We start from the raw sequence: 24,802 nt of genomic DNA, 5'->3' as shown, positions 1-24,802 counted from the left end.
TCGAAAACCCGGTTCGATTCCCCCAACTTTGAAAATTTGACCTTTGTGGCCTTCAAAGGTCAAAGGTCAAGGATAATGACCTTTGGTGCAAAACTTCCTCTGGAACATTTCAGGAACAATATCACGTCATATAGGCTATATGACATTTCACACTCCTCGGATTATCCATACTTTGATGAAATCAGCGTAAAAACAAAGTTGAAGGGGGCGCCACGGGCAAGGTGTTCGAGATAGAGCAAAATGGTTTCAAGACTTTAGGTGGGGAATGACATCAAGATTATGCATAAAAATATTGTCATCCTAGCTCTCAAAGTTCTGGCGGTCGTCTGATTTTTATGTCAAAATTTGCAATTTTCCAAGTTTTTGACCTTGTGACCTTGACCTTGGGACGAAAATGAAAAATCGGACAACGACAAGTTTTAGATAATTCATTTTGCTATTCAAATACCGAAGAACCCATTCCATTCAGTCAATTCCACAGGAGAAGAGAGATTTTTAATCCGACTACGCCCTAAAAATGGCTATTTTTTGGGCGTGGCTCCGTCCACAATGGGCGCAGTCCGCCCTCATCCAGGAAAACACAACCAGACATCGATATCGAACACATAACCACGTTTCATCAAGATCGGATCAAAGTCCACGGAATTATTCTCTGGACAGACAGACACACAGACATAACGAATATAGTGGTCACTGGCTGGCACTCGTGAACCAACAAGGACAAATGTGTCCAAGAGCAGCGTCCTAAAGGTTTTGTCGGCTAAAGAAAAAAAAAAACTTCCGATATTTCGTCACGTGCCTTGATTAAGCCAATAGCGAGACCCGTCATAGTGTATTTACGAAATATCGTGTATTTACAAAATAAATCATTTATTAAATTACAATATATTAAATGGAATAATCTTTAAATAGTAACGTGAACTTTTCGAAACTTTAAAGCAAATGTCCGAATATATTTAAAAGTTCATGATAGACGCTCTCAAAAAGCACCGTCAATGCGAGGATGTGTCCCGGTGTTTAGTATTTAAGGAGATCCGGATCGTGTATATTAAAGAGCCAAGTCCTAATATAAAAGTTTCGTCAGAAGAAGAAGAAGAAGAAGAAGAAGAAGAAGAAGAAGAAGAAGAACAAGAACCTTGCGTGCACATGAAGGAAACTCTAAGGAAGGACATGACTGAAAATTGTGTTTGTGTTAATTAAAACCCCTTTTGAAGATATAATTAACGGACTTATTTAATTATATTCTTCTTCAGGCGATCCTCGGCCACCTCGCTGTCTGGGGTCTTCAGGCGCTTCCCGTTTCCTGGGTCGCCTCACTGGGATCTGAAGCCGCCATGTTTTTTGGCCTGCTCAACCATGCCTCGACGAGGAACGGGCCGCAACGATTTCTTAACGACAGGCTTAGGATGCTAGGAACCTGAGTTCAAATCCCACTTGCTTTTGAATTACTACCAGGTGGGGTTGACTGCCTGTCAACCTTCTGAGGTCGGCAAAATGAATGCCGGCTTGCTGTGGTATCCTGTATCAGAGTGGCGACCTCTCCGGGATTGTGTCCAATATCCAAGGAGACTTGAAAGACAGCACGAACGCTCTGCACAGAGGATGCTCCTGATGGATGGATTATTGAATGCCTGTTCATCAGAGTTACGAATCGCTGCAGACGTTGCTTTGGTAAGTACTATCGTTTCAAATTAGGAGCTTGGAGCGATTTAATGCATTTTCCACGATCGACTCTCATGGACTAATTAAAGGATATCATCGAAATGTTTCAGTTTTGAGGATTTGATATCGTCCAGACTAAAGAAGTTCCAAAATCTGTTGTGAAATCTGATAATTTAAAGAAATTAACGAGTCTTATAACTGAGCCGATATACCTATTTACTTTAAGCAAGCATGGCTACGTTCCCTCCTTCTCCATACATACACAAGAAAAGGTGAAATTTCAAAAGCATTAAACTTATATTTTTCTACTTTTTGGAGAATTATATTGAGTGAACAAAAAATTGAGGAATGTGCCAAAATTAAACGGCTTCATTCAGCTCTATGATTTGATGCCTTCACTGCTCGACCTCATGCCCTGCCCCGCAGAGGGACTGCCTATCCACAGTCTCTGCCAGATCTGTGTCTATATTTTTGGAGATTTTTTGAGGTGCTCTGCAGAGGATCAAAGCAAATGTGGTAAAAAACAAAACAAAAACAAACAAACAAACAAAAAAAACGGATGTTAAAAAAACAAAAACAAGGTATAACATTTGCGCGGACCCCAAACCGATGTACCACGTGACATTTGCACAGACGAGCAGGCAAAATGGCAGACTTATGGCTTCATTTTATTTCATTAACTGCTGCATGTGTGGAGAAGACCAGCTTTGAAGTTAACGGGATCCTTTGTGGCCTGCAGCAACAGCCTGGCCACTTATTCCTTATCACCTATTGAATTCGAGTGCTTAAGCTACTTGCCGAGTACTCATTGTTCATACTGGTACGACGCTGTCTTTCTGAGTGAATCGTTCACTCAGTGCGGACATTTTTGCTGCACCACTTCACCCTGAGCGAGTGCTTCATGCTCTGTCACCCTGAGCGAGTGCTTCATGCTCTGTCACCCTGAGCGAGTGCTTCGTGCTCTGTCACCCTGAGCGAGTGGTTCGTGCTCCGTCCCCCTGAGCGAGTGGTTCGTGCTCCGTCCCCCTGAGCGAGTGGTTCGTGCTCTGTCCCCCTGAGCGAGTGGTTCGTGCTCCTTCACCCTGAGCGAGTGCTTCGTGCTCCGTCACCCTGAGCGAGTGCTTTTTGCTCCGTCACCCTGAGCGAGTGCTTCGTGCTCCGTCACCCTGAGCGAGTGCTTCGTGCTCCGTCACCCTGAGCGAGTGGTTCGTGCTCCGTCACCCTGAGCGAGTGGTTCGTGCTCCGTCACCCTGAGCGAGTGGTTCGTGCTCCGTCACCCTGAGCGAGTGGTTCGTGCTCCGTCACCCTGAGCGAGTGGTTCGTGCTCCGTCACCCTGAGCGAGTGGTTCGTGCTCCGTCACCCTGAGCGAGTGGTTCGTGCTCCGTCACCCTGAGCGAGTGGTTCGTGCTCCGTCACCCTGAGCGAGTGGTTCGTGCTCCGTCACCCTGAGCGAGTGGTTCGTGCTCCGTCACCCTGAGCGAGTGGTTCGTGCTCCGTCACCCTGAGCGAGTGGTTCGTGCTCCGTCACCCTGAGCGAGTGCTTCGTGCTCCGTCACCCTGAGCGAGTGCTTCGTGCTCCGTCACCCTGCGCGAGTGCTTCATGCTCCGTCACCCTGTGCGAGTGCTTCGTGCTCCGTCACCCTGCACGAGTGCTTCGTGCTCCGTCACCCTGAGCGAGTGCTTCGTGCTCCGTCACCCTGAGCTAGATTTTGTGAATTAACACCCGATTTCTGAGCCGTTTGCAGTACTTACGTGTTTTCTAAATTACTGAGCCAAATTCTTTTTCCACCCATCACATACAGTTGCTTATAAAGAAAAAGCCGGTAGGCGGACATGGGAAGTCGACTACCCAATAGAACCTGACGCGATGGGCGCGTTCGATGGGGAATGACCTGAGGATTAAGCACAAGAAAATTCATGAGCCTAGCTTCAAGGGTTAATGCTGCAGATTGTTTTTTCGTAAAAATACCCCCACATTTGGAGGTTTTTTGGCCGTTGCTAGGCAACGGAGGGGTCCATAGCAACGGTTCTTTCTCGCACATAATTCGGACAAACCATGAACCTACCATACCAGTTTATTGTATATCTGACTCATAGTCTCTGAGATGTAACGAACTTCGTTTTTTTATTGTTTTGGACCAGGGTTCATTCAAAGTCTATCTTCTCCGACAGTTTTCATAGGATCCGGCGGGAAATTTTTGACAATATGGCCGAACGTACTGCCCACAGTCGCTCGTGGCCTGATTTTTGATTTTCGAAAAAATTAATTTTTGAGATTTTTTTGAAAATTTCAAAGGTCCGTTGCTTGGCAACGGATGGGTCCATAGCAACGGTTCTCATTTGCACACAACTCTGTCATGGTATGAACCTACCAACCAAGTTTCATCGAAATCGCCATTGTATTAATGGAGCACTGGACCGAACAGACATACATACAGACATACATACAGACAGACAGACTGAGAGACAGACAGACAGACGGACAGACAGACAGACAAACATATCGACAGAAATACTGACAATAAGGGTAGACTAGATCGACTACCCAATAATGTTTGTGAACATATCCCTGAAACATCTATGTAAATACTGTTGTGGGCCGTGGGGTCGGGTGAGAAGACGACTCGGTGGGAGAAGCTATGTCGATTCCCACCAGACTCCCCGGAATTGTAGACCATCGCACACAGATAATTCCATGACGCGGCGCGTCACTTAACCGACCGTGGATGCCAATAACTCACCCACGTGACCTAGGGTCCTCCCGTCTATGGGTTAATCGGGTTACCTAATTAATCACGTGGATTAATTAAAGGGGAAACGCCCTCGGTACGCCTTGTCCAAACCGGATCACTCAATCGGACCGGATCACTTTACCAGATCAGATGCAGCCGAGCGACACTGCCAAGGACGTACCGGCGTAAAGGAACGGATCGTTGGGAATAAAGTCCCGGCGAAGCTCGGATTCGGACCATGCTGGATCAATGGAACAAAACGCACAGACGAGCTGGGAACATTCCTAATAACAATTTATTTACAAGTAGGCGAGGAAAGCTATGTGGCACAGTGAAGATTTATTGGGGTGTAATGCAGGGATAGAAAGAAGCGTGGGGTGCGACAATAATACATGCAACTTACGAAAGTAGACACAGAGCAGACTTGATGCGAAATTAATAACAATAATGATTTTCTGCAGACTTGCTTAACCACGGTTCGTACGGGTCCTTAAACCCCATAAAAGTCCAACATTTCTGAGTTGTACAATTTAAGTACTTAGGTATGGGAGCATGTGCCAGAACAGCACGTCGCTGCGTCCACTTTCCGCCGGTACTCCAGGGGCCTCCGTCTGGCCATCCCCCAGGCAGATGCCAGGCCCATCCCCATCTCCTTGAGATGATGGTCAACCTGTTGCAACCATGAGGCACGTGGTCGACCCACTGGCCTCCTCCACTCATGAGACTCCCTCGCTGAGAGAATCTGGTGAGCAGGATCAGAGTCAGGAAAACGAGCCACATGTCCATACAGCCGCAACTGACGCTCACGGACTATGCAGGTAACAAATCTCATCCGAGTCTCTCTCAGCAACCGCTCGTTGGACACAAAATCCGACCAGCGATAGCCAAGGATTCTCCGAAGAGACCTGGTACCAAAGGAATTAAGTCTCCGTCTCAGATCCTTGGTCAGAGTCCAAGTCTCGCACCCATAGAGCAAGACTGGAAGTACCAAGGACCTGAAGACTCGGACTTTCGTCCTCCCGCACAGGTACCGGCAGCACCACACCCCATGATCCAGTGAATCCATGACTCCCCAGGCCCGACCCAGACGTCTATTGACCTCTGACTCGCAGCCAGCAGAGACATGAATATCACTGCCAAGGTAAGTGAATCTCTCCACGACCTCAACATCCTCACCACAAACAGACACAGACAGGACAGCAGCATCCAAGATGTCACCGAAAGCCTGGATCTTAGTTTTGACCCAAGAAACCCGTAATCCCAACGGCTCCGACTCCTCATTCAGCACCTCGAGGGCCCCCAAGAGGATGTCTAAAGTCTCCGCAAAGATGACTGCATCATTTGCAAAGTCAAGGTCCGAGATCTTGACATTCCCAAATGACGCACCGCAACTTGATCTCTCCGACATCCTCCCTAGAATCCAGTCCATACAAGTGCTGAAAAGTGTGGGGGCAAGTACACATCCCTGACGAACTCCAGTAACAACTGGAAATAAGTCAGAGATGGTACCACCACACTTCACAGCACTCTCAGTACCAGAGTAGAGTTCAGACATCAGATCGATCAGTTTTGGTGGCACCCCACGAAGACCAAGAATCCTCCAGAGGACATCCCGATTCACTGAATCGAACGCTTTACAGAGATCAACATAGGCTGCAAGCAGCCCCTGCCGAAACTCTCGTCTACGTTCGGTGAGGACACGAAGTGCAAGGATACGGTCAATCGTTGACCTCTTTGGTGTAAAGCCTGACTGCTCTGGACGCTGGTGCTCAAGCAGATGGTGGCGAACCCTATCGAGAATTATCCGAGCAAAGACCTTGCCCGGCACTGAGAGCAGCGTCACCCCTCGGTAGTTGTTGCAGTCTTGGCGATCACCCTTCCCTTTCCAGAGAGGGACAACAAGGCCCCTCTTCCAGTCAGTTGGAATGATGCCTGTGTTCCAGGCAGAGCACAAAACTGCATGCAACGACACGAGTGCAGCATTTCCACCAGCCTTGAGAAGTTCGGCATGTATGCCACAGATCCCTGGAGCTTTGCCCCGTTTCAACTGGTTCACCGCAGCCCGTGTTTCCACAAGTGTAGGTGGACCACAGTTGATTCGAGGGTCAGCAACAGGGATTGTAACACCCTTGACGTCCAACTCGACAGTTGGGGGATCAGCCTGGTACAACCGCTCAAAGTAACCGGCCCAGCGGGCCTTCACTTCAGACTCCTCTGTCAAGAGCCTACCACTCTCTGCTCGAACTGTAGTGCTCCGAGGGATGGGCTTGGATGAACGTAATGCGCGAATTCCCCTGTAAGCGGGACGAGAATCACCTGTCCACAGGTGATGCTCTACCCCCTCACAGATTCCTCGCACATAGGCCTCCTTGTCCACCCTCAGTGCACGTACAGTTTTACGCCTCAGCTCCCTGAACAGCTCAGCTCTGCCATTCAGCCTGGCCCTGCGACTCTGGTCAATGGTATCCAGTGTCCCATGAGAGACAAAATTCTTCTTTGCCCTGCAGTGAGCTCCAAGGCATCCACCGGCAACATCAAGGACGGTGGTCTTGAAGGCGTTCCACAACTCTTCAGGACCCCCCAAAGCACCCAGACCCCCCAATTGTCCACTCAGCCTGTTCGCAAACTCCTCAGCTACTCTCTCATCCCTGAGCTTGGTAACATCCAGCCTCGGCTGGGATGGTACCATTCTCCAGGATTTAAGGTGCAGCTTTGGAGTTGCTACAACAAGCCTGTGGTCAGTATTGAGGAACTGAGCACTCCGGTAGACCCTGCAGTTCTGGATCATCCTCCAACGACTGTCAATGAGGACATGGTCAATCTCCTTTGCCACACCGCCAGCGTTGGAATAGCAAGTCCAGCGATGAGCTTGTGGGCGCTGAAACCATGAACCAGCCACCCTAAGTCCATGACTTCTTGCAAAGTCAAGGAACTTAGTGCTATTCTGGTTCATAGTTCCTGACCCATGGGGACCAACACACACCTCATAACCGTCCCTATCAGTTCCAGTCGATGCATTGAAATCCCCCAAGACTAGAAGTGTATCTCGTCTGGGGCACTGATCAACCACAGACTCGAGTGTGGCATATAATGCATCCTTCACGGTGAGATCACTCGCCTCAGTCGGAGCATAATCAGAGACCAGGGAAATGACACCTAAGGAGTGACGAATCCTTAATCTCATAATACCCTCGTTGACCGGTGTTACCTCAATTGTCATTGGGGTCAGCTTATTGGACACAGCTACAGCAACTCCTTGGGTATGGTAACCATCAGAGCGACCAGACCAATAGTAGGTGTAACCACCCACCATTATCTCGCCGCAATCCGATCTCCGAACCTCAGAGAGAGCTGTAATCCCGATGTCCAAACGCTTGAGCTCAGATGATAACAGAGACAGGTGATCATCCTCTCTTAGGGATAGGACATTCCAGGCACCCACCCGAAGGGACCGCCTCAGGTTAACCCAAGGAGACCGCCGTCTGGTGGACGACACCTCAGCACCACTCCGACACACTCTCCCGCAATCTGACCCAGGGATGTTACCCTGTGGTTTCCCTCCTATCAAAGATTGGGGGTCCCGAAGGCTTTGCCCCAATCCCGTCATCCGGTGAGCTGCCCTGTGAAGGGAAGCTGCACAGGAGGTACTCCCACGGAGTGGGTTTTCAGATTTTTTTGCGTTTTTACGTTTTGCCGTATATCGACATTCGGCGATTCACCCTATTTCGCGCGGGTAGAATCCGGACTGGGTTGTGGTGAGGTTAAACCCCCACCCGTGACTGGCTCCTGGCGGTAGTTCCAGGAGGGTCACGACTGAATTGTCCATCCGGTGGGCGACGCAGCTGCCATGAGAGGGACGTGGCCGATCGCACGCCAGGCTGGCCAGAATTCCTAACAGTGGTGTCCGGGAGTGGGAATCAAATCCATCCCGCCTCCAATTAAATTCACGGAACCGGATCAGGGGTGAGTGAAGGGACCCTCCGTGTTCCCCAAATTCGAGCGATTTAAAAAAATATTTCCACGGGATAAGATGGCATTTCAAGGCAAACGGGTGCCGGGGGATTTAGAAATTGTAGAATCCATGGCTCAGGATGAAATCCCCGAGCTGGACATGTCCGTGCAGGATGAATTTCCTCAACCGAACCCAGAACCCGAAATGGGCGTGGCAGCGGCAGAGGCCGCAGTGTATAACACCCCCCCCTCCCCACCTCCCTCAAATTCCCTCCCCAGCCCCCGTCAAATCCACGCCTGATGAGGGCGAAGCGGCTGCCACAGACCCACCTGACATGGGTCAGCTGGTGATGATTTTGCTGGCAAAAATGGATGGCATGAATGCGAATATGAAAACAAATGCTGAAAAAATAGATGGAAACATAAACGGAATGAAAGAAGAAATGAAAAAACTGCGGGGTAAGATGCAGAGCATGGGCATTGGCCTGCAGGCAGGCATAATGGCAATTGCGGCGAGAGAAACGTGGGCAGTGGAGCTCAAAATGGCGCCGCCACGTGCTGGAGCGAACGAGCTGGGGGGGAGTGCAACGGCTGTCAGGCCACAATGGAGGCGGGTGAGGACAAATTAATTCGGGAGACGCATTGGGCGAGACTCGAGCAGGTGACAAAGGAAGTGACGGTGATACAGAGGGAAAAAGTAAATATGGTGACTGCGACGTGTAAGAGACACGTGGAGACGACAGAGATAATAATGGAGATAAAATGTACAGAGACGCGGGAGATGGAAACGGTAGCGGAGAGACGACACGATCACGACGGGGTGAAAAACGAGCACACACACACGGAGGTAGTGGAGGACAATGGGGGCGAGCTGGTGGACTGTTTCGCGACCCGGTGCGAGCAGCTGGATAGCCTCCTTCAGGAACGGAGGGAGACTCTATGCTCCCTTGAAGCTGATCGCGACCAGGTGGGTTCGGTCGTGTCAAGCGAGGTAGAGGGGGCGACTACTGCGAACGGGTGCACGACGAGCTTGAGGGGTATGGAAGCCCCGGAAACCCTTGGGGTGGCACGAATCCCCAGTGTGCTTACGAGTGTGGTCCCGGTGTGCGTGGTGTCGAAGTGTGTGTTTATAAGTGTGGCAAAATGCGGGCTGAAAAGCGCGCATGGCGTGGGTGAAAGGCGTTGTGTGAAAGGAACCGCATGTGAAAGTAAAATGGTGTGCGAGGTTGCGAGTGAGCCGAGGTGCATGCCTCCCAGCATGCCGTGTGTGGATGAGGCGCCGTGTGTGGATGAGGCACCCTGTGTGAAAGGAACCACGTGTGCGAGTGAACGGCCGTGTGTGAGTGGAACCACGTATGCGAGGGAAATTGCATGCGTGAGTGAACGGCCGAGTGCAAGAGAGACTGTGTGTGTGAGAGAGCAGTATGCAAGGGAGATGACGGTCGGCATGCGGGAGCACGCAGCCGCGTCTCCGAGTGTGAGTGTCATGGAATGGTGTGTGAGAGTCGTGACATGTGGGAGTGCGTGTGTTGAATGGAGGAGACGACGGCGACAGAGGGACAAAGGCCAGGTAGCGGCCGTAGCTATTTTGAGCACCACGCCAGGTTTACCCAGCGGCGAGCGTGAGGTTCGTGCCGTGCAGCGCACGAGGCCGCCAGGTGCGCGCTTGCGGGAGTGAAACCCGGTCCGGAAAGGCCCGCGGTGGATGTTGCCGATCCCGCGACGGACAAAAGCTGGGCTGGGATAGACGGATTTGGACCGGATGGGTTCTCCACGCAAGCGTGTTTGTGAAGCTCCGACGAGTAGAGCACATGTATTCGCGTGGGGAACCCCTCGAAACACGAGGTTTGCTTTGGAATGTGCAGGGTGACGTCATGGCTGCACGTACGGTTGGAATCCGGCAGGAGGGTGAATCCCTGCCGGATGGTGCCGTCCAGGAGGGGCGAGGTACAAGGTGCGCGAACAGCTGCCATGACGTTACGCAGAACGAGCGCAGGTTGCGAGTTGCCGCACTGGTGCTGCGCAATGCAAAAGTAAAAAAAAAAGCAAGCCTCGCTTCTGGTGAACAGGATTCCCAGGCAGGGGGTAGAAGACCCCCTTGCCAGGGCACAGGACACTAGTTAGGGGGAAGGGTTAGTGATAGCTTGACCGGCTCCATGGGGCAGAGATAACTCCTCATGGGGCCCATGGAATGGATTAGGTAGAGGGATTGTAGTTGAGATTTAGCTTGGGAAGTAATTCGAGGATTTGAGGACAGAGACAGACTGTGGATGTGCAGAGGGGACGTAGCTTAGCTACGTAGGTTAAATGGAACGTGCTGTATTGTAAGGGACGACGTGGGAGCACGAGGTATTTAGGGGATGTAGTGAGCACGATGGCAGAATTCAGTGTGAGAGTTGAAGAATGAAGTGGAAAATGTACTTGTTGAGTGAGTGAGGCCAGCGAGCCTGTGTGTATGGAGTGAATGTGGAATATATGGTGCGATGAGTTTTTGGGGGTAGGAGTGACTCCCACCCAAGGAACCCCAGGGTCAGAATAAGGTGAGTTTGGGGGTTAGGCAAATTGACAAAATGGAGGTCGTTTTGCTGTTGGTGGGAATGTAGGCTCGAAACCCGCTTGGAGGGGTGCAGGAGCCCTGTTGACGGGCTGGGAGCGTGGCTACGAATGGTGAGTATCGCTTAGTGGTACTCCGGGCACCGGGCTAGTCAGCCGCGGTAGGCCAAGGGCCCATGGGGGGCCGGGATAGCGTAGTGGGCACGGGTGACCCACTGATGCAGGGCCCGGGGCGCCATATGCCACGGCGGCAGTGTACTGGGCACGGGCGACCCTCGGAAACTGACCCGGGGCGCCAACACGCCACGTGGGCATTGAGGGGGAGTCGCCAGAGAGGGCACTCCCCAATTTTAGGGAGCTGGTAGGCTCGGAGGCAGTGTAGTGCCCGGGGGTGCCATTGTTGGGGAATCGGCAGAGGGTAGTTCCTGCCAAGGGAGCCATGCGTCCCAGCCATGAGACCGTGTGAGGGCACGGAAGGAAAATTGGGAGGCATGGCCTGGAATTTGAGAGGAGACCAACACAGGCGATGAGAATCTGGGTTGATAGAACCGATAGTTTAAGCGAGAGGCGCTTGTTGAAAGGCCCGGGGTAGTTTAGGGTGAATAAATGTTAGGGTAGATAGGAAGTGTACCCCTCCGCACCATCCATCCCTTTGCTCTCGTTGTGGGCCGCTGGACCCACTTTGGGTAAGATCGCTGAAATCTGAGGAGGCCTTCCTGAGGCTTGAGTTGGGCCTCGACACAGGACACTAGCTCTCCCTTATTCCCCTCCAGGAAGGGAACGTAGGGGTTGGGAGTAGGCTAGGAGACGATAGGTTAGCCGAACAAGGACGATAAAGGGGGTTAGGGGATGAGTTATAGTAGAAGGGAAGTAAAAGTAAAAATAAAAATAAAAACAAAAAAATAAGTTGGAGCTAAATTGGTTTTGACAAATTAAGGGGGTGGGTATGAACGGAGACAGGCAAAGGCGATAGGTTGGGAGGGAGACAGTTGGGTAGGTCCGAGCCCACCTTCCGAGTGGCCAGCACCACCGCACTCCCTCCACGAACCTCTGTTTCAAGTCAAGAGGCTGCCACTTCGTCTGCTGGCTGTGGTTGCTTCGAGGCCTGTGCCAGCCACTTCATCTGCTGGCTGTTGCTGCAAGGCCTGTGCCGGTCGGATCGTCTGCTGGCTGTTTGCTACAAGGCCTGTGCCGGTCGATCATCTGCCGGATGTTTTTGCTTCAAGGTGTGTGCTGGCCACGTCATCTGTTGGCTGTTGCTGCAAGGCCTGTGCCGGTCGGATTGTCTGCCGGCTGTTTTACAACAAGGCCTGTGCCGGTCAGCTTCACTGCCAGCTGTTTTCGCTATAGCGGCCTTGCCATGCCTTGCCTGCCTGCCTTTGCCTTGGCCCATGCCTGCTGCCCTCGTCCATTTTGCCCCGTTCTGTTTTGCATCCCCCCCCCTCCCCTGTTCATTACCATGTGCGCCAGGATCCTCGCGCAAATTGCTGGGACTGCCCTGATGGCAGCTGCAACACGGGACTGCACCAGCGGCCCATGCACCGTTTGTTTGTTCACTGCATTCATTTGAAGGAGGGGGTGGCCTTGGACTGTGCTTGAGCAGCCTGGCTCCCTGCTTGTGACTGTTGCTATTTGTTTTCTCCAGAGTCCGGAGATCCTGGGCCATGGTTAGTGTAAATTTTGTAAGTTAAGTTGTAATTGTAAATGTGTTTTGCACCCCCGGCATGTTTGTCTTAGCGCCGGCAATTTATTGAAGTCGTCTGTATGAGTGGGTTTGTTTAGTTAGTTACTCAGCCCGTAGGTTATTTATTTTGGGGACACTAATACACTGAATGTCACACTCAGGGATCCGAAGGTAAATCGTACTTGGGGAGAACTTACACATGATGGCACACGAAAATTCGACGACTCGGGACGAGTCTGTAAAAAAGGGAGGGGGTAGTGTTACGGCTGTGGAAATTCGCAATACACCATAAAGGGTCCTTAGATCAGTTATGACGCTAAGTTTATGTGCAGTTAGGTCCCCACCGTTGTTTAATGGGATTTCTTTGTGTTCACCGGGCTGCGACCCTTTGAGATAGCCGTTTTTCTTTATCTATCGTTATTTTGAGCCACCATTGCAACAAACCTCCACGCAAACAACAACCGCCACCAACTACGCCACAACGCCCACCACGCTCACACCACCCCCACAACAATCACCACCATCTTCGCCACTACGCCCGCTTACGAACGCCATCCTCCGCGGACCACGGTAAGACGGTTTCCGCGGCAGAAACCGTCCGAGAAGGATTGGCAGAACAAAAGCTCTTGTGAAGCCTGTGGGGTTTTTTCCCGCCTATTTTCCCCGTGCTTGGTGCGAAGGAAAGGGGGAGGGCAGCTCGCCACCGATTGGTGGATGCACAGCGTGAGGCGGTCGGGGTGAGGGAACGCCCCTTTTTGGGAACCTTCTCGAATGAAGGCGCAGAGGAGCGAAGGGCGGAGCCCCGCGCTATATAAGGCGGACCGCACGCGGGGCTCGCTCTCTCTTGGTGGTCATGGTCAAGCTCGCTCTCTCTCTGTCAGGGTCGTGTTGGATTCCACTCGCTCTCTTGGTGGACATCATCCTCTCGCTTCATCTTCGAGCTCTCTCTTGGTGGTCGAGGTCGGGCTCTCTCGTCTTGGCGTTGGGCGACCTGTCGGTGAAGGCGTGGGCAGGTGGCGAGTCCGGGCGACGCCTCGGAGACGCAGACGGGAGGCGCAGCCCTGCCGGCTGTGCGGCGTGAACCTGCGCGTCTGGCGAGGGACGCAGGAGAGAACTCACCGACCACATCATCGCAAAGGCCCGAGAGCAGGCGCGGCTACGCAAGCTGCCGTGGGAACAAGGCGTCGCGACCTGCCCACCGTCACACCTCGAAGGGGCAGGTAACCAGCACGGTCTCGCGGGCCTTTTCAGTCATCCACGGCCCGCGACCATAAAGGTTTACGAACCCCGTCTACCTCCCTGCCTATGGGGAGGGTTTTCCTGTTGTTTTTGTATGCATGCTGTGGTGCCGTGTCCTGTTAAGTGCTTGTACATTCTCATTGTAGTCGGTGGTATTGCTTGGCCTTCTATTCGTCGCTTGTATATTGCATGACTGTATACGTGTTGCTGGAATAATTGTCCTTGTGTGCAATGTATCCCGTTCGTCGCGTCCTCCTTTCACCCCATTGAAATGCCATCTTGCATCGTGGAATGAGTAGTGGGTTTTAAACACCCGATAAATAATCTGAACCGTCGGGGTCGGCGATAACACCGCTCGGTTATCCCTGTAGCACGGAACGAACCGCTTATGCGGTTCATGTCCTAAGCCGACCTGTGGCGTGGTGCAACCCCTCGGTAGGTTACCCGCGCGGGTATTTAGGGATATCGACATTCGGCGATTCACCCTATTTCGCGCAGTTCGAATGCGGACTGGGTTGTGGTGAGGTTAAACCCCCACCCTTGACTGGCTCCTGGCGGTAGTTCCAGGAGGGTCACGACCAGTGTGACCACTCCTTGGCTTTTTCACGAGATCTTGGGTATTCGTTGTTCACCTTGGCGTCTTGGTTTTCTATTGGTTTTCTTGGCGTATAGGTTTTCTATTATCATCGCTTTTCCGAAACCTTGTGAATTCCTGGCTTTTTTCATTGGCTCACCTTTGAATTTATGAAAATGAGGAGTGGTCACACTGGTCACGACTGAATTGTCCGTCTGGTGGGCGACGCGGCTGCCATTCGAGGTACGCGGCCGATCGCACGCCAGGCAGGCCAGAATTCGTAACAATATGTGAATGCATGTATATATATATATATATATATATATATATATATATATATATATATATATATATATATATATATATATATATATATATCTCTATTATAATACCAATATTATTATTATAATACTAAAAACTCGGCTCGCCGTCACACGATCCCTATGAAATTGCTGTGGCACTTAGCGGACATGCCGACAATGTTTGGGAAGTCTTGGCGTTCCATAGTACCACTTGCATTTTGCACAATGCGTATTTTTGTCATTCCCCGTGTACAGTCTGTCGTCTGCTACCAGCTATGTTGCACTGCTATCCCGTGCATGTGCATGGGTATCGCTAGTGTATATATATATATATATATATATATATATATATATATATATATATATATTTATATATATATATATATATATATATATATATATATATATATATATATATATATATATATATATATATATATATATATATATATATATATATATATATATATATATATATATATATATATATATATTAGGTGGTCGCAAGACTTCCGTTATTCTCAGGTTTTCTGTCTTTCTGTATGTATGTAATGGACAGCTGTGGAGGCCAGAGGAATCAACCGATTTTGATGAAACTTGACTGGTATGTTCAGACCATGATCTTGTTGTATGCTTTTGAGCACCGTTGCTATGGACACCATCGTTGCCGAGCAATGGGAATTTGAAATTTTAGAAAAATCCTTAAAAAATTTTTTTTTTCGAAAATCAAAAATCAGCTTCCGTGTTTTTATGCGCACTATAATCAACCTCTTTGTCAATTTTCAGCCCGATCCGTCAAAAATTGTATGACGCGTATGCAATTATATAGCGACTACCCATGTCGCCTCCTGGCTTGTACACACACACACACACACACACACACACACACACACACACACACACACACACACACACACACACACACACACACACACACACACACACATATATATAATTATATTTCCATATATATATATATATATATATATATATATATATATATATATATTGTTACGAATTTGGAATTCGATTGCACACAACATTCAGGTTCCTTTAGTCAGCTATGTCGATAAGTGCTTGTTCCCGAGATAGCTCACCTTCCATTGTTTAAATGTTTGGAAATCGATTAGATGCGCTGCGGGTCGATTTAGTAGTTAGGGAACGAAACAATGGAGACGTCCCTCCCCCTCTTCTGCGAAGAGGAAGAAGAACCCTGCCGTCCCCTGATTCATGATGTCAACAACTCCCTCCCACCCGTGGTTGAGCAGGGGGGATGGATCACGAGGGCATGAGTCACGTCGGGCGTGGGGGAGGGGGCGGAGAAGGATAAGGATGAGATCCTTTCTTTGTTTTGAGTAGTAAGCTTTTTGCTTCGGCAGAGTAGTCGTTCAGCAGACCTTCTGGTCCTGTTTGACTTGGGTTAGGGTTGAGGCCTTCGGAAGCTTTTTGCTTCGGCTTGCTCAGTGAGCTTCGGCTGAGGCCTGGCTCGGGAGGAGGCTTTTTGGAGGCTTTTTGCTTTGGTGGTTCCGTGAGCTTCGGCTTCTGCTTGGCTCGGGAGAGCTTTTTGCTTCGAGCTGCTTTGCTTGGAAGAGAGTTGAGCTGGTCGCTTAGCTTGAGCTGCGAGTGGTGGCTTCTTCTTCTTGGTTCGTGGAGCTCTTTGTTCTCCATTTTGGTTCCCGGCTTGGTGCGACTCATCGACCTCTTCTTGGAGCTGGTTCCTTGGGGAAGCGACGCATCGACGGGAAGGATCGGCGCCTCGTCTCACCAGCACGTGTTGAGAAGTGCAGGAGGATTCGCGGGAGCTTGGGAAGGATCGCGGCTCACGGCGATTGGATCCAGCTCGCTCTCGCTGGAGCCCGGGTCCGAACAACTTGAAGACCACACGAGGTGGAGAGGTTCGAGATAGGTTCTGGGTTTCAGCGCACCTGTCCTCCGAGCTGGAGCTCGTTATTAAAGGCCTCTGCCACCATTTATTGGGTTTGTGTGTGCGTACGCGTGTCCGTGGGCCCGTCTAATAAGTAGGAAATTGTTAAGTGCTTTGTGTGCTGTAAATGTTTGCATTGCATTTCGTATAGACGGTCGTAGTTCTTTTGTCGTGCTTTTGTTGCTTGTATAATTGCATATGTGTTTTGCCTTGTTTAATTGCATACCTGCTTTATTATAATAAATGTCCTTGTGTAAATGTAAACCTGTTCGTTGCGTCCTCTTCCCTTAATTGAGCTGCCATCTTGCACTCGGAATATAGTTGGTTTTTAAATAGCCGGCAAAGTGATCGGGTCCAACGGGACTGCGCGATAATACCCCGCTCGGTTATCCCAAAAGGAAGCTAGCTGCTTAAGCGGCTCGTTTCCAAGCGGTCCCGTTGAGGTACAATCTCTCGGTAACCTTCCCGCGCGAATAATTAGGTAAATCGAAGATTTGGCGATCTGAGCCTGTAGCGCGGGTAGAGTGCGGACAAGGTTGTGGTGTTGTTACAAACGCACCCATGGCTGGTTTCCGGCGTTGATCCAGAAAGCTGCGACTGGATTGTCCGTTCGGTGTGCGAAGCGACCGCGATTGGTTAGACTGCATCGTTCGCACACTGGTGGGCGGAAATCTGCAACAATATGTATAAATGCATATATATAAATGCATATATATATATATATATATATATATATATATATATATATATATATATATATATATATATATATGTATGTATATGTAAATAACCTGGTGTTGACGCAGTGGTTAGGGCAGCGGCTTGGGATCCAAAAGGTCCTGAGTTCAAGCCCCGTTGGGCTACTGAATTAATACACCAGGGGGTTGACTCAGCCTGTCATTCTTCCGAGGTCGGCGAAATGAGTACCAGTGTACTGGGCCGGTGTATACCCCGGTTAAAATAGGTGTACCATATCCTTGTGTCGTAAGAGGCGACCAGGGTTGCGTCAGGAAGGGCATCCGGCGTAAAACATGTGCCAAATCACTATGCGGATCATACGGATGATCCGCTGTGGCGACCCCCTAACGGGAGCAGCCGAAAGAAGATGATATATATGTAAATGCATGCATATATATATATATATATATATATATATATATATATATATATATATATATATATATATATATATATATATATATATATATATATATATATGTGTGTGTGTGTGTGTACTGTGCCAATAGAAAGTCCACACCTCCTTTCAAAATTTTCACCATTTGTTGCCTTATAACCTGGAATTAAATTGCATTAAATCACACTTTTTCCACGTTTATTTACAGATCGTAACAAATTCTACAACTTCTACAACTTTGCCGGAAGTGGTTACACAACTTCCAAGTGAAAAACAAATTCTATAAATTTCAGAAAATTAATTAACATTACAAAAATAGAATATCGTTGTTACCCTCCTTATAATTGCAATTGTAAATTAGCTCAGGTGTAACCAATCACCTTCAAAATCACACACCAAGTTAATCGACTATCACCTGTGTTAAATTGTGGTGATTCTGATTATTTCAGAATATAATCATCTATTCCTGCAGGTTTCCTCTGCTGGGTTGTGCATTTCACAGCAAAGACTCAACCATGAGCACCAAGGAGGTTTCAAAAGACCTCCGGGATAAAGTAGTGGAAAGGCACAGATCAGGGGATGGTCTAAAAATATTTCAAAGGCTTTGAATATCCCTTGGAGCACAGTCAAGACACTCATTAAGAAGTGGAAGGCGTATGGTACCACCAAGACCCTGCCTAGATCAGGCCATCCCTCCAAACTGGATGACTAAGAAAGGAGTAGACTGGTCAGTGATGCCACCAAGAGGCCATTGGAAACTTTGAATGAGCTACCTGCCTTTATGGCAAAGACTGGTCACTTTATTCATGTGACAAAAATATCCCAAGCAATCCACAAGTATGGCCTGGACAGTAAGGTGGAAAGAAGGAAGCCATTGCTCAAAAAAGCCCACCTTGAGACCCATTTAAGTTACGTGGAAAACCATTCGGGAGATTCTGAAGCCATGTTGGCAAAAAGTTTTTTGTCGTCTGACGAAACCAAGATGGAACTTTGGGCCTAAATGCAAAACGTTACGTTTGGAGCAAACCCAACACAGCACATCACACAAAGAACACCATCCCTACTGTGAAGCATGGTCGTGTCTCCATCATGTTATGGGGATGTTTCTCATCAGCAGGAACTGGCACACTTGTCAAGATAGAAGGTAAAATGGATGGAGCAAAATACTGAAAAATCCAAGAGGAAAACCTGCTGCCCTCTGTAAGAAAGCTGAAATTGTGACGGAAGTTCACCTTCCAGCATGACAATGACCCAAAGCACACATCCAAAGCCACACTGGAGTGGCTAAGGAACAAAAAGATAAATTTCCTGGAGTTGGCCAGTGAGAGACCCGACCTAAATCCAATCGAAAGTCTGTGTCATGACTTGAGATTGCTGTCCATCAACGCTCCGTATGCAACTTCCCTGAGCTTGTCCAGTTTTCTACAGACGAACGGGAAAATATTGCCCAATCAAGATGTGCAAAGTTGGTCGAGACCTATCCCAATAAACTGACAGCTGTAATTGTTGTCAAATGTGATTCCACCAAGTATTAATTCAAGGGCGGTGGAAACTTATCCCACCAAGATGTTCTAGTTTTGTATTTTTAATTAATTTTCTGAAATTTGTCGAATTTGCTTTTTCACTTGGAAGTTGTGGGATATGAAGTGTAAATATAGGTGGAAAAAAGTCTGATTTAATGCAATCTAATAACAGGCTATGAGGAAACAAAAGGTGAAAATCTTGAAAGGAGGTGAAGACTTTCTGTAGGCACTATACATGTACATATACATGTTGTTCTGGTTTTGGAAAACTTACCCCATGGGGAGAGCATACAGGACCAGTAGAAGACCCACAGATCAGTTATTTCATTCTTGTGTGGATATTCCTTGGTCCCTTTTCGAAGGGTTGTTCGATGGGTATGTGTTGGTTCATTTATATTTTCCTGGTGTGATGTCTTCCATCCATCCTCTTGCTACTTTCAATCCCTCCTTTACTACACCCCCATGCTCCTTTCATTCTTTTCATTCTTTCCACCATTCATTGAAATCTTTCATTCTTTCCACCATTGTTCCTTTCAAACACTTTGCTACTTTCAATCTTTCCTCCTTCATACCATAGGTCCCCCCACCCCCTCCCCACCTTTCTCAATCCACCAATAACCTCCCCTTCACCAAACATCATTTCGACACTCCCTCCTTCACCCCATCGGTCTTACTTTTGGACCCACGGCCGTTTGTTCATTCCCCAGTCCAGAGGAATCTCTCTCCGTTTTCCATCCATTCGGCACATTGTTTGTTTGTGCACGTTCGATCCGTCTGTGGTCGTTTATCCTTCGGGATGATCGGATTACTCTCACTGCCTGGGATTCTCACATCCATGTTCATGACACAAAACACGGCGCTTGGTGCTCTTGGCTTGTGGGATGGTGCATCTCGCATGTGAAACACTATGCACAGTACAAAGGACGTTTTTCACTGACAGGGAGAGGTTGAGGACTCTCGTGGTGTCCTTGGGCGCATGAAGGGAGGGGTGGGGGCTGCATTAACTGACATTCCCTCAAAATGATGTTTCATTTTCCACAGCTGCATCATGGACCCACCCATATCAGGTGCTCACCAATGAGGGACAGGCTCGCATGAGAAGAGACAGGAAAGAGGCGAGATCCAGTGAGGAAAAAGGAGGCTCACATGATCAGGGTGAATGGAAGAGGAAGAGTACGACAAAGAGGAGGCGAGAGTTCGAGTCGAGAGAGAACTTGTCCTGAGAGAACCTGTGTTGAGGAAGAGAAAGAAACCGCGAGGGACCGAGAGTTTTTATGGCAGTGTGGAAAGCCCAGAACATGGTTTTGTTCGTGAGGAGCTGTTGGACATGGGGGCCCAGCAGAAACGTAGCTGCTTGCAGCAAGCACATCTCGGATGCCAGAGAGGACTCGCTTTCTGGGTCTGGGCACCTCGGGGAGGCGGCTGCATGTTCCATCATGCCGCATCGCTACTGCCCATCTTCCCCATCCTTTCCTCCACATTCTCTAGTATATTTGAGCTGGCGCACCCCCATCGGGCTGTTTGAGGTGGGGGAGAAAAGAAAGGACCCTACTTTTCTTTTCTCCATACTTTTCTTTTGAAGTTCTTCTTCTTGTCTTCTTCTCCCCTCGTTTGAATGAAGGCCATGTGGCCCTTGTGTAAATAAGATTGTCTAAGATTGTATAAGAATATGTGTCTGGTCAAATCTGCTCTGATGTGCCGTTTGCTTTCTTGCCTGTAAATACTTGCTTTTAAATGATTGCTTGTGTGTGTGTAATGAATAATTGTTTGTTGTTGTTTCCAATCTGTCTCAGTTGTCTTTTCCTTCATTGGTCTGGCACAGTGTGCAAGTATCATTAGACAGGAATTTGTACCCAACCTGATTTGCCCTTATTAGCCGGTGTGTACTTGAGTTCCTGGGTGGTATGCTGCAGGACGTGTGGTCAGTTACCGAGAGGTTGTTAGACATCGATCCGGTCATGAAGCATTCTCTCAAATGTTCACAAGGGTGTTGGATAACGTGATGCTCCCATAGAAGGAGCTACATCGAAACCTGCGGCAATCTTCCAGACAGCTCTCAATCATGGAATTCTTCCGTGCTGGTGCACCTGAGGTGGACAATCCCACACCAAGAGCGAGACAGAGAGCGAAGAGAGATTAATTGCTCCGCACTACCCTTTTTGTAAGCCTCGGGCGAAGGGTGGGGGTGATGACCGGAAAGCGACGTGCTGTGGCCCAAATCCTGCTCCTCTATTGGGCCACAGCAGCTCAAGCCACGCACTGCCAGGCTCCGGGACCGGAAACCGGATCAGTTTCCTACCAGCTTCGGCACGGCTCGGAGCTCCTGACTTAACATCAGGCATGCTCACAGAGCCGGCACCCCGGCCTTGAATGTGCACCGATTGCAGTCTGAATGTCGAATAGCAGCGGACATTCTCCACCACCCAATGGGCTCCTTCACAGACCAAAATGCACACCTGGGACCCGAACCAAACTCCCGGAATTTCCCTTCTCGCGACTCCTCCTCATTGCCCCCGATCTTGCTGTGGTCTTACGACTAGATGAGGGCTGTTTAAATTCTGGACACTCACCCAGGATATTCCCGGTGATATGCGGTCGAGCTATTAGTGTCTGTTGCACGGTCGAGCATTGCATGGCACCGAGGACAATCCGTCACCGCACGCTGCTCCTCAAAATAAAGTGGCAAATTGCAGTGATGCAGAATAGAAGTACGAGGCGGTGCAGGAATATTTTTCCTGTGTGCGGGAGGTGTTTGGGGGTCAGGGTGGTAAGATTTGGTGAGCCAGGTGCAAAGTAAGGTGAGGTGCCGGTTGGGAATTGGTGCGCAGAGTTGAATGAAATAATGCCACGCAATTCCCACGTCATGTTGTGTAGTTGTGTAGTGTGTAGCAGGGATGTGGATGATCCAAGCCGCATGAGGCATCCTGGTGTGCTTATAAACAATTGCCTATTGAATGGTGTGTGTGCTTGCATGCTTGTTATGTAATAGGGCTAAAATGACAGGGTTAGAGAAGGGATCAGATTATGAATCAGAGATAGTTACTAGACCTAACAACGAGACCCATGCAACGCACTTCGTCCCGTTAACCAAATTAAATAACTGCCTGGGGATCACTGTATGTTGGGTGTCATTGCCTTAGAGGCATATGGTTTTGCAGAACTGCAACAATATCATCATTATCCGAACACGTTACAATTATGGCCCGTATACCCATGTCATCTGTACAACCTATTATGTCAGTTTATTGGCATGGTTTATGAATGTAATAAATTTAATTCTTCATTCACATTGGGTTGTCGATCAGATAAGTGAAGTTTCAGATTTTTCGGATAAGGATTTCAATTCAACCAATTATGGCTGTAATACCACTTCACCGATGATGTCGTCATCACCCGGTTATACTAACATACACCATGGGGAGTTGATGCCATTTGCCAAGTTTCAATTTTTTTCATCGAGTGGTTTCAGAGACAATGATGTGCAATTTTTTTTTCCTTTTATTCAATGTGGCTGCCACGTCATGTGACTTATGAGGTCAGTTTTAGCAATAAAATATTATCCATGGGGATAATCTATCTATAATTCCAGCAATGTGTGTGTGTGTGTGTGTGTGTGTGTGTGTGTGTGTGTGTGTGTGTGTGTGTGTGTGTGTGTGTGTGTGTGTGTGTGTGTGTGTGTGTGTGTCTGTCACCGCCGTTTCTCGACGACCGCCAGTCCGATCTGATTGAAACTTGCCAGGAATATTGCCGGGGACCCGCGGATGTACCTTTTCAAGGTTTGATATTAATCGGACGAGTGGTTCCCAAGTTACGGCCATTTATCTATCAACCAATGACAAGACACGGTGCTATGACGTCACAATTAATGTTTATTTATTTTTGCACGATTGACGTGACAATTCTTCTTCTTCGTTTGGTATGACGTCACAATCGACGCTGGGGACCTGAGTATGTGCCTTTTCAAGGTTTGATATAGTTCTTCATCCGTTTCAGCTGTTTCCCAAGGGTTTATCAAGGTTTGAAAGCTGTTTTTTTTTTTTTTAAGGTTTGAATTAATTGTTCAAATTATTAATTAATCCCAAGGTTTGATTTTTCCCAAGGGAAAGAGCTGTTTCCCAAGGGTTTGAAAGCTGTTTTTTCCCAAGGTTTGAATTAATTGTGCTTGGTAGACATTTGTGAATACATTTACAGAGAGAGGAGGGGGAGAGATGGGGAGAGAGGGGGAGGGAGGGGCAAGAGAGAGGAGGGAGAGAGGTGGGGGTGAGAGAGAGGGGGCAAGAGAGAGGGGGCATCACAATTCAAGAGAGGGGGAGAGAGGAGGGGGTGAGAGAGGGGGACGGGAGGGGGGTGAGAGTGGGGCGAGAGAGGAGGGGCGAGAGAGGGGGGGCGAGAGAGGGGGGCGCCACAATTCTTCTTCGTTTGATATGACGTCACAATTGACGCTGGGGACCTGAGTTTGTTTCCCAGGTACTTCCCAAGTTCTGGCCATTTATGATACGGTTGGTCCGATCTAATTGAAACAATGCCCCAATCCAGTCGTCGTTTACGAGAGCGAAGGAACGAAGCTGCACATACTGGCACGCACCTATGGGCACGCACCTACGGGGCCCGCACCTACAGGGCCCGCACCTACGGGCCCACACCTACGGGCCCACACTAGTCTATCTATAATTCCAGCAATCTCTGTGTGTCTGTCTGTGTGTCTGTCTGTCTGTCTGCGACCGCTGTTTCTCGACAACCACTGGTCCGTCCGATCTAATTGAAACTTGCCAGGTATATTTCTGGCGACCTGAGTATGTGCCTTTTCAAGGTTTGATATTAATCCTACAAGTCGTTCCCAAGTTATGGCCATTTATTTACCAAACCAATGACAGGACACGGTGCTTTGACGTCACAATTGACGTCACAATTCTTGTTCTTTTTTTATTTTTATTTTTTTATTTTTGCACTAACGGTTTTTTTTTTTTTGGACGTACGGCCACGCACATACGGGCACGCGAGAGCGAAGGAACGACATGTGTGGTTGTTGTTTCTGGCACGCGGTTTGAAAGTATTTTTTATTTTTTTATTTTTTGCAAGTACGGCCACGCACGAGTATGTTTAAAGTGCAGCTTTCAAGTTTAAAAGTTTTTAAAGTCGCTCCTATGTTTAAAGTTTTACATCGATCTGACAAGCGGTTGCAGAGAAAACCATTTTTTCAAGCAAAAATAAGTAGACACGCATGCACACGCACACGCACACACACACACACACACACACACACACGAATAGTTTTGCATCCCCTTCGGGCGAATATTCCCACACCAGGTCCTTTCTCATGTCCTCCATACAATATATGTCCAAGTTCCTCAATAAGGTTTCGAGACTGTATTCCCAAAAACACTCAGCTCGAACAGCTTTGTGAGTGATCACACGTGCTCGTGCGGCTGTTGCTCGTGCCCAGAGTGAACTCTCCTCCTCATCCAATGCCCTCCACCCCCCTCTCTCTCTCTCTCTCGCCGACCCCTAATCCCCCACTCAAC

The 24,802-nt window shown here is 48.8% G+C and overlaps 1 protein-coding gene across 1 annotated transcript in view; it reads left to right on the top strand.

Annotated features, from left to right (window-relative positions):
• Positions 1-1,316: 1,316 nt before the first annotated feature.
• LOC147031409 (uncharacterized) overlaps positions 1,317-24,802 on the top strand; it is a 239,858-nt gene continuing 216,372 nt past the window's right edge. Inside the window, 1 exon segment of the mRNA XM_085862636.1 lies at positions 1,317-1,671. The gene's annotated coding sequence lies outside the window, so the exon portion shown is untranslated.

The sequence above is a fragment of the Eptatretus burgeri genome, chromosome 2 (genome assembly GCF_056783735.1).
Source record: "Eptatretus burgeri isolate ZD-2024b chromosome 2, Ebu_testis_v1, whole genome shotgun sequence".
In the NCBI taxonomy this organism is placed as follows: domain Eukaryota; kingdom Metazoa; phylum Chordata; class Myxini; order Myxiniformes; family Myxinidae; genus Eptatretus; species Eptatretus burgeri.
This window is presented reverse-complemented; position numbering and strand designations above follow the sequence as displayed.